Raw genomic sequence first — 13,513 nt, 5'->3', positions numbered from 1 at the left:
TGGCTAGCGTTGGTGACGTCACTTGGTGGACAAAAGCGAAATAATTGTTATGTGTAAGACAGTAGGAACACGAAAAGCAATATATTTTCTACGTCATTTGACATTTTACATTGAAAATGTTATTTTAAACTATAAACAAACAATATAAATGATTCGGGATTATTTTTTAAAACAAATAATGGTATGTTTCTAATTATAATGCGATAATTTGTTGTTCTGGCTTTCGGAAGTCGATTATAGAAACTATTATATCGGTTTCCTTTATATCATAAAAATTCCACGTTACAGTGGTAAAATATAAGTATGATTATTATTCGTCCAAAGACGACATTACCATGTGGAAATTGATTTAAAAAGTACTCAGTTAATGACAAGCTCACGTAGGAACAATCACAGCCAAATTATTTCCGTCCACAACATGACGTAACGACGAGCTATGAATTGTGGGATAATATTAAGAAACGTCGGGAATGGCCTACCTAATAATGTAATACCTTGTTGGAATTACAATATTACGCACGCACATTGTCCTTCTCCCCTCTTTGCTCCAAAACACTTAACCTGAAAAGAATTGTACAGATATCCCTGGCGGAGTGGTTATCACAGCGCGCTACAACGCCACGGAATGCAATCCCGACCCGGGTATGGGTGTTCTTTGTGAGAATCCTTTCATCAATTTCATCATATCATCACTCATCCTTACCTTCGCGATTAGCCAAAAGTGGCAGAAAAGCTAAGTAAAATAAACCAAATCAATCAATCAATAAAAAAATATTTTATCCACGAATAGGGAAATTTTATCCACAGTAAGGGAAATTTTATCCATGGTAAAGGGAAGTATATCCACTGAAAATGAAATTTTATGCTCGAAAAGGGAAGTTTTAAACACAAAAGGGAATTTGTTTCGAGGAAACTGGAAATGTTATGCACGGTAAGGCAAGGTATATCCCCAGGAAAGGAAATGTTATGCTCGAAAAGGGAAATTTTATGTCCGGAAAGGGAAATTTTACGTCCGGAAAGGGAAATTTTACGTCCGGAAAAGGAAATTTTACGTCCGGAAAGGGAAATTTTATCCGCGAAATGAAATTTTATCCACCAAATGAAATTTTACCACGGAAAGGAAAATGTTATCAATGGAAAGGGAAATTCGAGGAAACTGGAAATGTTATGCACGGTAAGGCAAGGTATATCCCCAGGAAAGGAAATGTTATGCTCGAAAAGGGAAATTTTATGTCCGGAAAGGGAAATTTTACGTCCGGAAAGGGAAATTTTACGTCCGGAAAAGGAAATTTTACGTCCGGAAAGGGAAATTTTATCCGCGAAATGAAATTTTATCCACCAAATGAAATTTTACCACGGAAAGGAAAATGTTATCAATGGAAAGGGAAATTTAGTTCATAGACATGGTTATCACTTCGGAAAGGACCGGAATTTCACTCCGATGCATTAGAGAAGCACCGACAAACTTTTCTCGCCCACGGATAAATTAGAGCGGGCGGACAATAAAGCGTCGGACGACGACAAACAGTTTTGCAAAGTCCGCTTCCTTCCGATTCGCATCCCGACGTTGACTCTTCATTTCCTGTAATGGACTCCGGGAAACGTCTCAACTTTTTTATCTTTTTTTTTTACCTCCTTTGAAATCCTTCCCACTCTCCGGAACGCCCTCTCTGTCCTCTTTAGCGTCCGGTTTTCCCGGAATCCCTCTTTTTTCGTCCCTTTTCCACCTTATCCCCCCTTGTGTCCCCCCAAAAAAGCTCCCCGGAACGCCGAGAAAATTCCTCTTTCTGCAAACGGTTCAGGCATTGATAATGCAATACCGAGCAGAATTGTGTCTGTAATGACAATCTCTGGGCTGGAAAGGGGTGGTGGGTGGAGGGGGACAAAAAGGGGGGACACACAGAGAGGAGGGGAGAAGAAGTAAAGGAAGAGAAACGCTCGCCAAACCAATTGATTAGATTCAACACAATAAAAGAGAGAATTAGGAAGTTTGTCTCTAGAAGCGGAACTCCTTTGATCGTCGCCAAGGGGGGCAAGGGGGAGAGCAGTTCCGGCTCAGATTAGTTCTAAAAGCCGTCGCTAGGAGAGGGGAGAGAAAGGGCGTAGGGGGGAGAATCCTTAAACCAATATGTCTCCGGGAAAATAAACCAAATTGGGGGCTCGTCCGGGATTGGAGGTTGCTCCGATGGAAACTTTTTTCTTCTTCTTCTTTTCGGAAGACTCGCACACAGGCTAGGTTCGTCAGCCATTCATTGCGCTGAACGAGGGCGACAAACTGAAAGGCCGAAATTTATTCTCTATTAGCGTTCGATGAGCAAGTCTTTCCCGTCCCCCGCTTCCCTTCCAATGATAAACCCAATTTTCCTTCCGCCCTCATGGGACTCGCAGGAGGGTTGGGGTACAGGGTTTTTATGGAGTTGACTGTCGCAGGCAGTGATGGTAACTTCGTTTCCGAGAAATTCCCCCGCAGAGGACGGAATGTTGCCCTTCCTTAAAAAAAATCCCGTTCATTAGAGAAAAATTCCCTGTATTGAGAAAATTTCCCTTTTACTGTGAAGTTTACACACTACAACGCCCATGCTCGAAATGTCCTTATCTCCAGGTAATTTTTACGTGCGTGGAAGTTTCAAATGAATACGAGGGAGATTTTGATACACCTAGGGATACTGTACAGTACCAATGCCGAGGGATGTTTTCATATATCTAGGGAAATTTCCAGAATGAGAGAAAAAATGTCTTTACCTATTCAGAGGGAAGTTATCATAGCTTAAAGCAAAACAGTAATTTTGCCTGTAATATGTATGGATGAGAAGCATCGCCCCTTACATTAAAAGAGGTACATAAATTAATAATATTTGAAAATAAATTTCCCTTAGGAAAATATGTGGACCTAAACGGGATGAGGAGACAGGTGAGTGGAGAAGGTTACATAATTTAGAACTACATAATTTGTATTCATGTCCAGATATTATTAGAATAATTAAATCAAGAAGAAAATAGGTGGGCAGCCCATGTGGCACGAATGGGAGATGAAAGAGGAGTTTAAAGGATTCTTGTTGGGAAACCTGATGGTAAGAGACCTGTAGGAAGGCCAAGACGAAGATGGAGGGACAACGTTGAGATGGACCTAAAGGAAATCGGTAGAGATGGAAAAGAGTATATAGATCTTGCTCAGGATTGCGACAGATGGAAGGCCTGTGTTGCTGCAACCATGAACCTTCGGGTTTAAGAAGGCTAGAGAGTTAGTTAGTTATGAAAATCATATCTATGCCGAGAAAATTTCCATCGCAAACACTAGAACTAAAATTTCTGAATCGAGGGAAATTTTACTTATTCCCAGATTTGTTTCCCATGCAAAAGTTTAGTCTAACGCGAGGGAAATTTTATTCACGAAAAGGGAAATTTTAGGCAAGGAAAGGGAAATTTTAATTCACGCATAGGAAAATTTTATCATCGAAAAGGGAAATTTTATACACTGAAAGGGAATCTATCTAAGTCCAAATACAGTTCGCAGCTTTGCGTTCCCTGACATTGGAGTTCTGTGTAAACTGTAGAAGGGAGTGTGGTGGATGCAGAGAAGAGCGCCGAAGGAGGGCTGGGGGAGGCAAGAGACTGGAAGTTTCCGAAATTGGAGAAAAGCGGCCGTGAGACGTCACAACAGATTCCGGAGAGAAGGAAGAAGAGAACCACGGGTTGAGCGCTGGGACTCTTACAGTGATGACGTCACGTACGGACTGCGGATGATTGGGAAGAAAAGTGGGGGGGGAGAAGAAATTAGATTTGGAAGAAAGGGTGTGTGAGCGAGCGTGTGGCATTCGGTTATTGTGCACCTCACAATCTCGGGAAATATGTCGATCCATTAGAGAAATGTAATTTAGAACGTGAGGTAGGTTTTAAGAGTGAGGGTTTTCTCTTTTATATTTCACACAAGCAGAGAGTGAAAAACAATTTTGATATATCCTCTGTATTTCTCGAAACGAAGTTCTCTTTTTTTTCCCTCTCTATTTGTGTTCTAGTCTATTTTTTTTATTCTCCAGGTTAAATCGTGATGATTATTGTGAACATGGATGGTGATGAGACTTGCTGCAGTCTCAAAATTCTGAAAACAAACTCTTATTCTCAGTCTCGAAGTATCTAGTTCTTATTTCGACCTTGAAACGACTGTCTCAATTTCTGTTCTGCCTGGACACCATCCATATTTAAGAATAATGAAATCGTAAACAAAGAAACACACAGGAAGAATCGTGCCCGATTCTGATTTCGAACCCAGAACTCTTTAAATTCATGTTTTACCTAGTAATTGCCTTGCTGTGTCCAGTCCCGACTTGATTCTCCTTCTAGTTCAGGGTTGATTGAAAAAAGGCACCGTGAAAATAAATTTCGCCAATTACTTCCTGTTCCTTTCTTAGAGTACGAACAGGAGTCACCCTCCCTACTAGCTAGACTTTCGCTAGGGAACCTACAGGGAGGTTATGTCAGTCGTTTACCGCAAGAGCGTCGGCCGCTCGGCGGCCCCTTCATGCAACAGGTCCCGGCAAATTGCGTTACAGGAAGTCCGTAACAGAAACCGCTTGTTTTGTAATGTTTCCACTTTTCACAATTACAGTTACAATTACAATGAAATAAGCACGTGCCTTGTCCCAAGGATGCTTGAAAAGGTGTCCTCCCAAATAAAAATATTTTCTGGCACCTTATTTCTGACATCTAATCTTAGATTAGACATCGCTACTTTATCCTCAGTTGTCGCGAGAGCGCCGGCTGCTTATCGGGGGAGTTGTCAGCCGCGAGAGGGAGCTTCACACTGCACGAATGCGACACCTGTCGGCAGTGATGCCAACCGTAGGGACATGTCCCTACGCATAGGGACTTTTCACTATATTTCGCCCGCGTAGGGACAGATTTTGCCAAATGAGGGAAAACATAGGGAGTGTTTTCAATCTTGGAAAATAACATTTTATTGTGCAAAGGTGCAAAGCTTACTCGCCAGTCAGTTGCACTTTCTTCGTGCTCGGTTTGGAATGAATGGTTTAGTTCAAATGGATACTTTAGCGAGGAGGAGAAAAAAGAACTAACTAACAAATCTCCTTCAGAATTTTGGAACATGTTATCGGTTACCAAGAACTTTCAAGACAAGTTATTTTTTGAAAACATTTCCACTCTCGCGAAAATAGTGCTAACATTGCCACATTCTAACGCGGAAACTGAAAGAATATTTTCAATGTTAAGTGATACAAAATCAAAAAAGAGAAATAAAATGGGACCAGAATTGTTAAAGACTGCAGGAAATACAGCATCACCAACCAACATCTATCTCTTCACAGCAGCAGGATGTATGACTTCAAATAACATAATCAACAGTAAACGACTCAACGTTATTCATTAAGGCAAGAATTTACAATACCGGACCCTTCTGTAATTTCTATGCTACGTCTTATACTCACGAAATAATTAGTCGTGATGATTTATCTGAAGTTAACATGTTGGGGTGAGGTGAAAAAATTGTTCATTAACGTGTAGAAGTTGTAAAATAAGCTTTTCAATTCTCGCAATGATTCTCCGTATACAAGTATGGTAGCCATATTTGTTGATATGAACAATTGACGTTCCCAATTAGTTACGCTGTCTACAGCGTTGCCACACTGTTGATTTCATACTTGGAGAGCATGGATCGTGTAAGAATGGCGGAAGAGAACAGTAAAAAAGTTGTTAATGTTGTACAAATTGTTAGGTGGAGTGTGCAGGAGGATGGCCGTGGGCTAATTAATAAACTTATGGATTTCGGTATATTGCCCAAAGAAGGGTGCTTACATGTGACAGTGACAATCACGATGTAGAAGAACATGTGGAATGTGGACTGATTTGATTACAGGTAAGTTTGGCAACAGTGCATCGATCGTAAAATTGCAGGATACGAAAATGGCGTCTTCGATGATGAACGTTTGCCGTTAAAGAGGTATGAAAATAAGATTTTTTTATCGGTTCGTAATCACAATTAGCGCAAAACCATTCACGGATAGCCCCACTGACCATTCTCGGTAAGGTTAGGTTAAGTCAGGTTAGGCAAGGCAAACATAGTTAAAATTTGGGGTCGAAAAACCATGCAAGGGTAGCCCCACAAACCATTGACGGATAGTCCCACGAACCATTCATGGTAAGGTTAGGTTAGGATAGGCAAACATAGTTAAAATTTGAGGTCGTAGTAATATCAGGAATGTATATTTCGTTTTTAAAGTATTGGAAACAAAATCTTCCGGTAAATAATGAGCAATCGTGCCGATCGCGGACCACTCAATTTCACTTATTTTGCAATTTCTGCACGTGACCCCCAAATTTTAACTTCAAATTCGTGATTAGGAGGCCTCAATTAGTGAGGATGCGAAATATTACAAAAATCGGGGAGGGGTCCTGTATTGTAAATTCGCTCCTTCATTAATTGTGGAAGCACCGAGTAGAAAGATTGGTAAGTAAATATGTATATTTTATCTTCTGTTTTGCATGCTCATGAGGTGGTGTTTTTTTTAGTCGCTTTACTTGGCGTAGAGACATTTGGTCAGTTGTAGGGACATTTTGACTACGTCTGTAGGGACATTGCCGACGTAGTGAGTGTACGCTCATTTTCACTTCTCTTTGCGTTTATCAGTAAGCGTGTTGTTTATACTGTGTTATTGAGTTAGTGTGCTATTCAGTGCTAGTGCTTTATTGTGTGTTAATTGTTATTCATTCATTAGTTATGCCGCTAAACAAATATAGTCTTGAACAAAGAGTTTTTTATGTACGATAATTACATGAAAACGAACTCTCGCAGAAAAGTGGTCAGGCAATTACGAGAGACAGGATCTCTTGAACCTAAGAAACGTGTTGTATTGCTGTTGAAGGAGGTCATTTTCAAGATCTCTTATAACACAGGAGGTTAGTGATCATCATTATTATTACTTTTAAATATTATTTTACGCTTTCGGTTTGCTTTATTGCCCCGGGATGCTGTCTTCCCTTTCTGTCAACTGAGGATAAAGTAGTGCTGTCTAATCTAAGATTAGATGTCAGAAATAAGGTGCGAGAAATATTTGTATTTAAGAGGACACCTTTTCCAGCATCCTTGCGACAAGGTATGTGCTTATTTCAATTGTAATTGTAACTGTAATTGTGAAAAGTGAAAACATTACAAAACAAGCGGTTTCTGTTACGGACTTCCTGAACGCAATTTGCCGGGACCTGTTGCATGAAGGGGCTGCCGAGCGGCCGGCGCTCTCGCGGTAAACGACTGAAATAACCTCCCTGTACAATCGTCAAATATCAGCTTTGATTTCTAGACCGTCTATGCATTGTGTTCAATGTAACGTCTCACACAGAATGGCGTTTGCAACTTTGTTGGTATCTACTCAAGTTGAACTCGAGACACTAAGAACTCCAAATCTGACCTACACGAGCTATTCACGCAAGAATATAATAGCGGAAAGTGATTTTAGCACAGACATTATACATGTAAGAAGGTTATGTGGGTCAACTACAGTAGCATCTGTTATTGTGTCGTGTTGTAACGAAGGACGAGGCCTCGTGCTCAATTATAGTGCGAGAAGGCATTTCTTTCTTGTCAGTATAGAAGAACTGGCTAAAGGTATTATAAAGGGAGATGTCAAATAAAGGAACAGGGAATATACTGTGACTGATATGAATAAAAAAAAAGTCAATGTGCTAAATGTTTGCTCCAAAGGATTATGTTGTAAATGAATGTATGAAGGAATTAAGTAAATATCTGCCTAGGTACATAATATACCATTAGCAAGTTTTATATCTACGACATATTGTCAAAACGTTCAAAATCAAGAACTGTTCAGTTCTACTGTCAGAAGATTGAGCATGAGCTAGGAGATAACGAGGTCACAGTTCTTATAACAGGACTAGTCACTTGCTTTGGGCAATCTTATGCTTAAATCACTAGCGCCGCCGGGTGGAAGATGCGAACAGGTTAGCTGCAAAGTTCTCGAGTGTATTCTCAAGGATTTATGTAAATATCTAAAATCAATACCTTTACGTTGACGAATAATTGTCCTTTTAGTTACCAAGAATGTCTGTTTAAAATTTCATGAACGAACGCTTCTGTTTCTGTAGTTTAAATTTCCATACGACTTGGCGGGAACATTACCTTGTCAACTAATGTTTGATGACGATCTGTGGATGCGTTCCAAAAGTCGGACGAGTTTAAGGCGCTAAACGAGTTATTGACCGTAAAGATTGTGAAGTTCGTTAAAGTTTTCCTAAAGTCGCTTGCAATCCGTGAGTTGGTTTTCACGAGAAAAGCACGAGTGGAAGACAAGCCTGTTCAGTGAAAATAGTTTGCTTCTTGCAGACAATGCGCGTATATGGTTGCTTCAGTTCAAACTTGCCTTATAAAAAAATAGTTTGGTGAATATAATTCGAAGCGAAATCGATATGAAGCTATACGCACAAGATCAGTCTGCCTGCAACTCTTTTAAAAATGTAAAAATGTGATTAATATGAGCAATGGCATATATTTCTGCCAGAGAAACACATCCCCCGGTAGACGCCATTTTCCATAAACAAACCACTCTGCGACTGGGGCTTTCGTCCATTTTCGTTCATTCCGTTCCTAACGTCGGTAAAATAGCTGATCAAGTTCACTAAACAAGTTATTCTCGTTCGAATCATACGTTTCATTATAAGGAAAAGAGTCCTATGGTTGACTCGCCTGAACGTACCGTGGAATGCATAAGTATTGCTCGGAAAATTGTTCATTGACAATTTTCATTATTTTTTATTTTGCCTGAATTGTTTTTTTAAGTCCATTTTATGCACAGATAGGCTAATCGGAATTGGACCAACAGTTTAAAGTGCGATCCGAACCCCTGTGAAATATGCCTCCACGGATATCGAACCCGGGACTCCTGGATTACAAGGAGAGACGATACCACTACGCTATCCGGGAGGCCAATTTTTATCTTGAACCCTGCGTGTTTCTTTTTTTTAGGAATAGATTTTTAAGTATACTGGTACAGTGGGATGCACAAGTATTGCTCAGCAAATTGTCCATGACTATTTTAATTAATTTTTCTCTTGCATCCTATGTGTCTTTAAGGAATATATTTTTAAGTATGCTTGTGCATAAGCTGAGAGGAGCTTGTTTGACATTTGGTTTCAATTCTTGATAATCTCATTAAGTGATGATGGACATTTTTGCTTGGCAATACTTCTGCATCCCACTGTGCAACGATAAATTACGAACTGAAAAAAAATCAAGATTGGTGTACACGAGATACGTGCATATTGCCAAGCAAATTGTTCATACCTGTGCTTATTCGTATCTATCTTACATCTTTTGTATTGTTTTCTTTTTAGGAATGTGTGACTACTGATTCTGTTAGCAGCTTCTGTCAGCTGTTTCGTTGGTGTTTTGGTGCAGTTCCCGAACCTCGCATTGAACAAAGCAAAGTGAATGGAACACGGTAAGGGGCAATTTGCACGTAATACTTATGCATCGCATTAGTAGCACTCTGTATTATTGAAAGGGTTGGCATGTTTAAAACGTTTAAAACAAAGTCTTTTAACACATTTTGATACTTGATGTTTGTTAGTTTGTGGTTATTTGCGTGTTTTGTAACGATGCCTTTTCATTCAATGCGTGTCATTCTGTTTATTGTGCATAGAACTCTGTTCAGTGACTGAAAATACTACATGGATGAAACAGTTTTGTACCTCACTTAACACATTGCAAAATGTGCATATTGCTGTTAATGTCAATATTTAGTTGCATTCACGATATAACGTATTAAAAAAACAAGAGTGTGATTAGTTGAATCTTCTCGAACAGCCTACATGCGAGATTTAAGACTAACATAAACATGTATTTTAATAAGTCAGTCAAGCGTTTACCTTATAATAGGAACACAATCCATCCTTGGATGACAAGTACATTCCTTATTAATCATTAATCTTAGAAAATAAGTCTTCTTGGCGTTATGTTTTAAACGCGTTATTTGTTTAGAAACTTGTTTTTTTCCGGTTCTTGTTTAAAACACTGTTTAAAACATTTATAACATGTTCAAAACAAAAAAACTGCTTTGTTTCTTTTTTTAAAAAAAAAAAAACTAATTTTGACAACCCTCATTATTAGCCCATCGGCAATATTTTATGTCCCTGAATTTTCGAGGCCCACGCAAATTTACAAAAGAAAAAAACGACTGCTCTGAATGCATGTTTTTAAAAATTAAGTTGAGTTGAGTTGGTGTTTTAAGTCCACTTTATGCACATTAAGGCTAATCGGGACTTGACCTACAGTTTTAAGTGGGATCCGAACCACTTGTGCCTCCACCGGGTATCGAATCCGGGACCCCTTGATTTCAAGGCGACGACGCTACCACTGCGCCATCGGGGAGGCACTCTAAAAATTAAGTCTTTCTAAGGTTAAACACAAGTAAATGATCGAAATATAGGATATTACTGGCATCAAACTGTTAACATTACAAAACATTATTTTTTAGGAAAACGAAGTCCTTCGCGTGACATCATCTCATCGCGTTGGTTGAATATCCCAGACGGATCCACCTATACAAACTCCACCTTATTCTAATGCATTAAACATTGAGTTTTCCAAGCCGTTTCGTAAATGAACCACACAAGTTGCCAGATCCTACGTAAAGGAAATTAACCTTGGAGCAGGAAGGGAATACAGAGGACCTCTGACCCGTTTTGTTCTCGCTCTCCACCTCCGACACCTCTTTCACCTACGTCCTTTACCATTTTTCCCTCGTTTCTAATTGCCTCGTAATGTCGGTGATGATTACAGAGAGCGACTCGCAATTTGGATTCGCCCGACGGGTCGCAATCAAACTTAATATGACTTTCTAATATGTTTCTCGCTGCAGAAGGATGCGAGGCCTCATGTAATATTCAGAGCAATTGCAGGCATGCTCGCTTGGTGGCGTGTCGAGGCTCTTTTACCCGGCTTAAAATAACAAATTACGAAATTAATCACAACTAATAGCTCCCGGTCCTTCTGCGAGGGGTCAAAGCTGCTTTGGAAAGCAGTAAAGGTTGTACTTCCAGTGTTGCCAGTAGCGCAGAATTTATCAGGACATGGAACATGTTCACACCTGACAGATTATTGTCTTAGCGAAGTAAGCCCTCATTTTTGACAGTTTCTTTGGGATTCCTCCCAAAGCAGTAGCTCCCCCAAAGGATTGACTTTTGTGAATATACTGGTACGTAAACATTTGTCCATTGTGTCGCAATTTGAAGGGATATGTTCAAACATTTACTCCTGTACACAGTAAGGTCCGAGAAATAAAATAAAATCTATAGCGATTTCAAACGATAAGCGTCAATATGTCTATTGTTTATTTAGAAGTCGTTGGGTGCAGTCACGGCTAGAGTGACGTCATTTTATGCTCAGAATTCTTTAGTTCAACCAACACCTCCTTAGTATACTAGTAAAAGGCAAGCGCGATTCTGTTTACATGCAACGTCATTACATGCAAGCCATGGACTGTAACACGATATCGGCATCACAGTCGCAATGTGTGGAATAGGCAATGTATGGAAACAGGAGTTCGGCGCAGATATTTTGCAGATGGCACTAATGTTATGAAGAAAACAAATGTAGATAACTCATTTTCTTTCATGAATCATGAAAAGAGCAACATATCATACGATTCATTTATTCAGAACAGTGCCTGTTATATATTGTAAAATTATTATCAATTACATACGTTCCTTGTCAAGATTTAACTTTAATTAATCTCATTGATAATTTGAAGAGTAACAGTCTACGATTTAATTCATTTCCAATGTCTCTTTTATGTATTACTATAGACCAAACTGGGAATTTCACTTCGAGCTTTTTCAGAAATGGCACGAACAGGAACAGGAGAAAACTGTATTCAATGTTAGCCTACTACTTTAGTTCAGATGTGCAAACTAAGCCAAATATATATTTTTACAATTTGCTTACATATATTGCAAACTCACATCACAATGTTGCATAACAAAATATACCTCGATAAAGTGTAGAACTAGAGATGAATAACTTGAGGCACCTACCACTTATGGCGTCATATGCTTCTGCACAGGTTTCTTCATAAAGCGTTGGCATGCTATTCATAGCACAAAGCAGAAATGGAATAACTTTAAAACGACGGAGATTACTTGGACATGATCCTTGTGGTTATTTTTTCCCATTTGATGTCAGATATTCGAACATTATGCGGTCAATTTTACCACTTGCAATTTTTAAGAGTTTTGTTAGATTATTATCAGCCCTGTGTAACAAAATTGCTGGTAGAAAATCAGAAATATTTATTCTGAGAGGCATCTAGTTATCCAGTGTATATTTATAACAACGTGGAGATTCTCTCAAACTCATTTATATCCTCTCTGCAGGTTCTGCAGCCACCCATAAGAGAGCATCGCCTGACCTGGCAACATTGCGTTCCTTAACCAAAAGCAACACCGAGAAAGGATTTGCGAGTTATATATCGTTTCCTGGCGCTTTGTACGGCAACTGTAGCAGCAAGGAACCTTAATTCATCCTGGCAAATTGCTCGGCAGGAGGAAGCAGATCTTGTGGCGGCCGCCTTCGCTCATAAATTACATGAAACAATGCCGACAAGGCGATCGGAATCTCCTCTTTTGCTGCGACCCTGCCGGTTTTGAAATTGAATACTGATACAACGTTCCGCTCTGTCCGGAATTCAGAAAACAACTTCCGTTTCGTGTACACTTTCGCTCAGGACCTCTGGTGTCTTTTACCAGAAACAGCACACGCAACGTTACATTTTTCGCCCCTCTCCTCCTGCTTCCAATATATACTTGCGAGTACGCTTGTGGAGCCATCTATTAGGAGATTTTCAAAGAAAAATGTATTAGTAGCAGACTTCGTGAGGCGCCCAGAGTACGTATATATACATATATTTTTCTTCTTTATTCAATGTTTTCAATTTCTACAGTTAAATTAAAGTTCTAATGTTAATTCAAATATTATTTTCATAGAGCTTGAAATATAACAACTTTCTCTGCAGTTCTTGTTTTTCAACGATACTTTTTATCCGTCCTTAATCAAGCAAGGGTAATCGTTATTTTCATCAGTATTAGACAACTCGAATCACGTTATTTATGTTGTAAGTTCCACATTATGAAGTAATTGTGCGAGAAATCTACTATTCTCAGAAGGAATCTTGGTCAAATATAACCAAGGAGTCCGTTTGGTGGCGCCACCAGCGATCAGAACCTAAAACAACTTGATGAGCTCAACAAAATAAGTCACAATATCTCACTGCCTAGGAAACAAATTCAAATTTCTTTGCCAATGGCCACCAATGAAACAGAAAAATATGCTGAGTAGCGGAAAGTCTGAACTTCAGTAACTTTCATTGTAAAGCAAATTGAATGCGAAGTCTTGCCTAACTATTTCATGATGACTGGCGAGGAAGGACCCGAAGTCGTCTACACATGCAACTTGCATCAAATTTCGGATAGAGGACGCTGCAGCCACGAAATAGGA

General features: G+C 39.4%; 1 protein-coding gene across 2 annotated transcripts in view; it reads left to right on the top strand.

The window, feature by feature from the left end:
- LOC146005335 (uncharacterized) overlaps nt 1–13,513 on the top strand; it is a 159,685-nt gene that overhangs the window by 79,736 nt on the left and 66,436 nt on the right. For both annotated transcript variants that reach the window (XR_014444008.1, XR_014444009.1), the window contains one exon: nt 9,355–9,461. The gene's annotated coding sequence lies outside the window, so the exon portion shown is untranslated. The remainder of the gene's footprint in view (nt 1–9,354; nt 9,462–13,513) is intronic.

Source organism: Lepisma saccharinum, chromosome 23 (genome assembly GCF_977018435.1).
Source record: "Lepisma saccharinum chromosome 23, izLepSacc3.1, whole genome shotgun sequence".
Classification (NCBI taxonomy): Eukaryota; Metazoa; Arthropoda; class Insecta; order Zygentoma; family Lepismatidae; genus Lepisma; species Lepisma saccharinum.
This window is presented reverse-complemented; position numbering and strand designations above follow the sequence as displayed.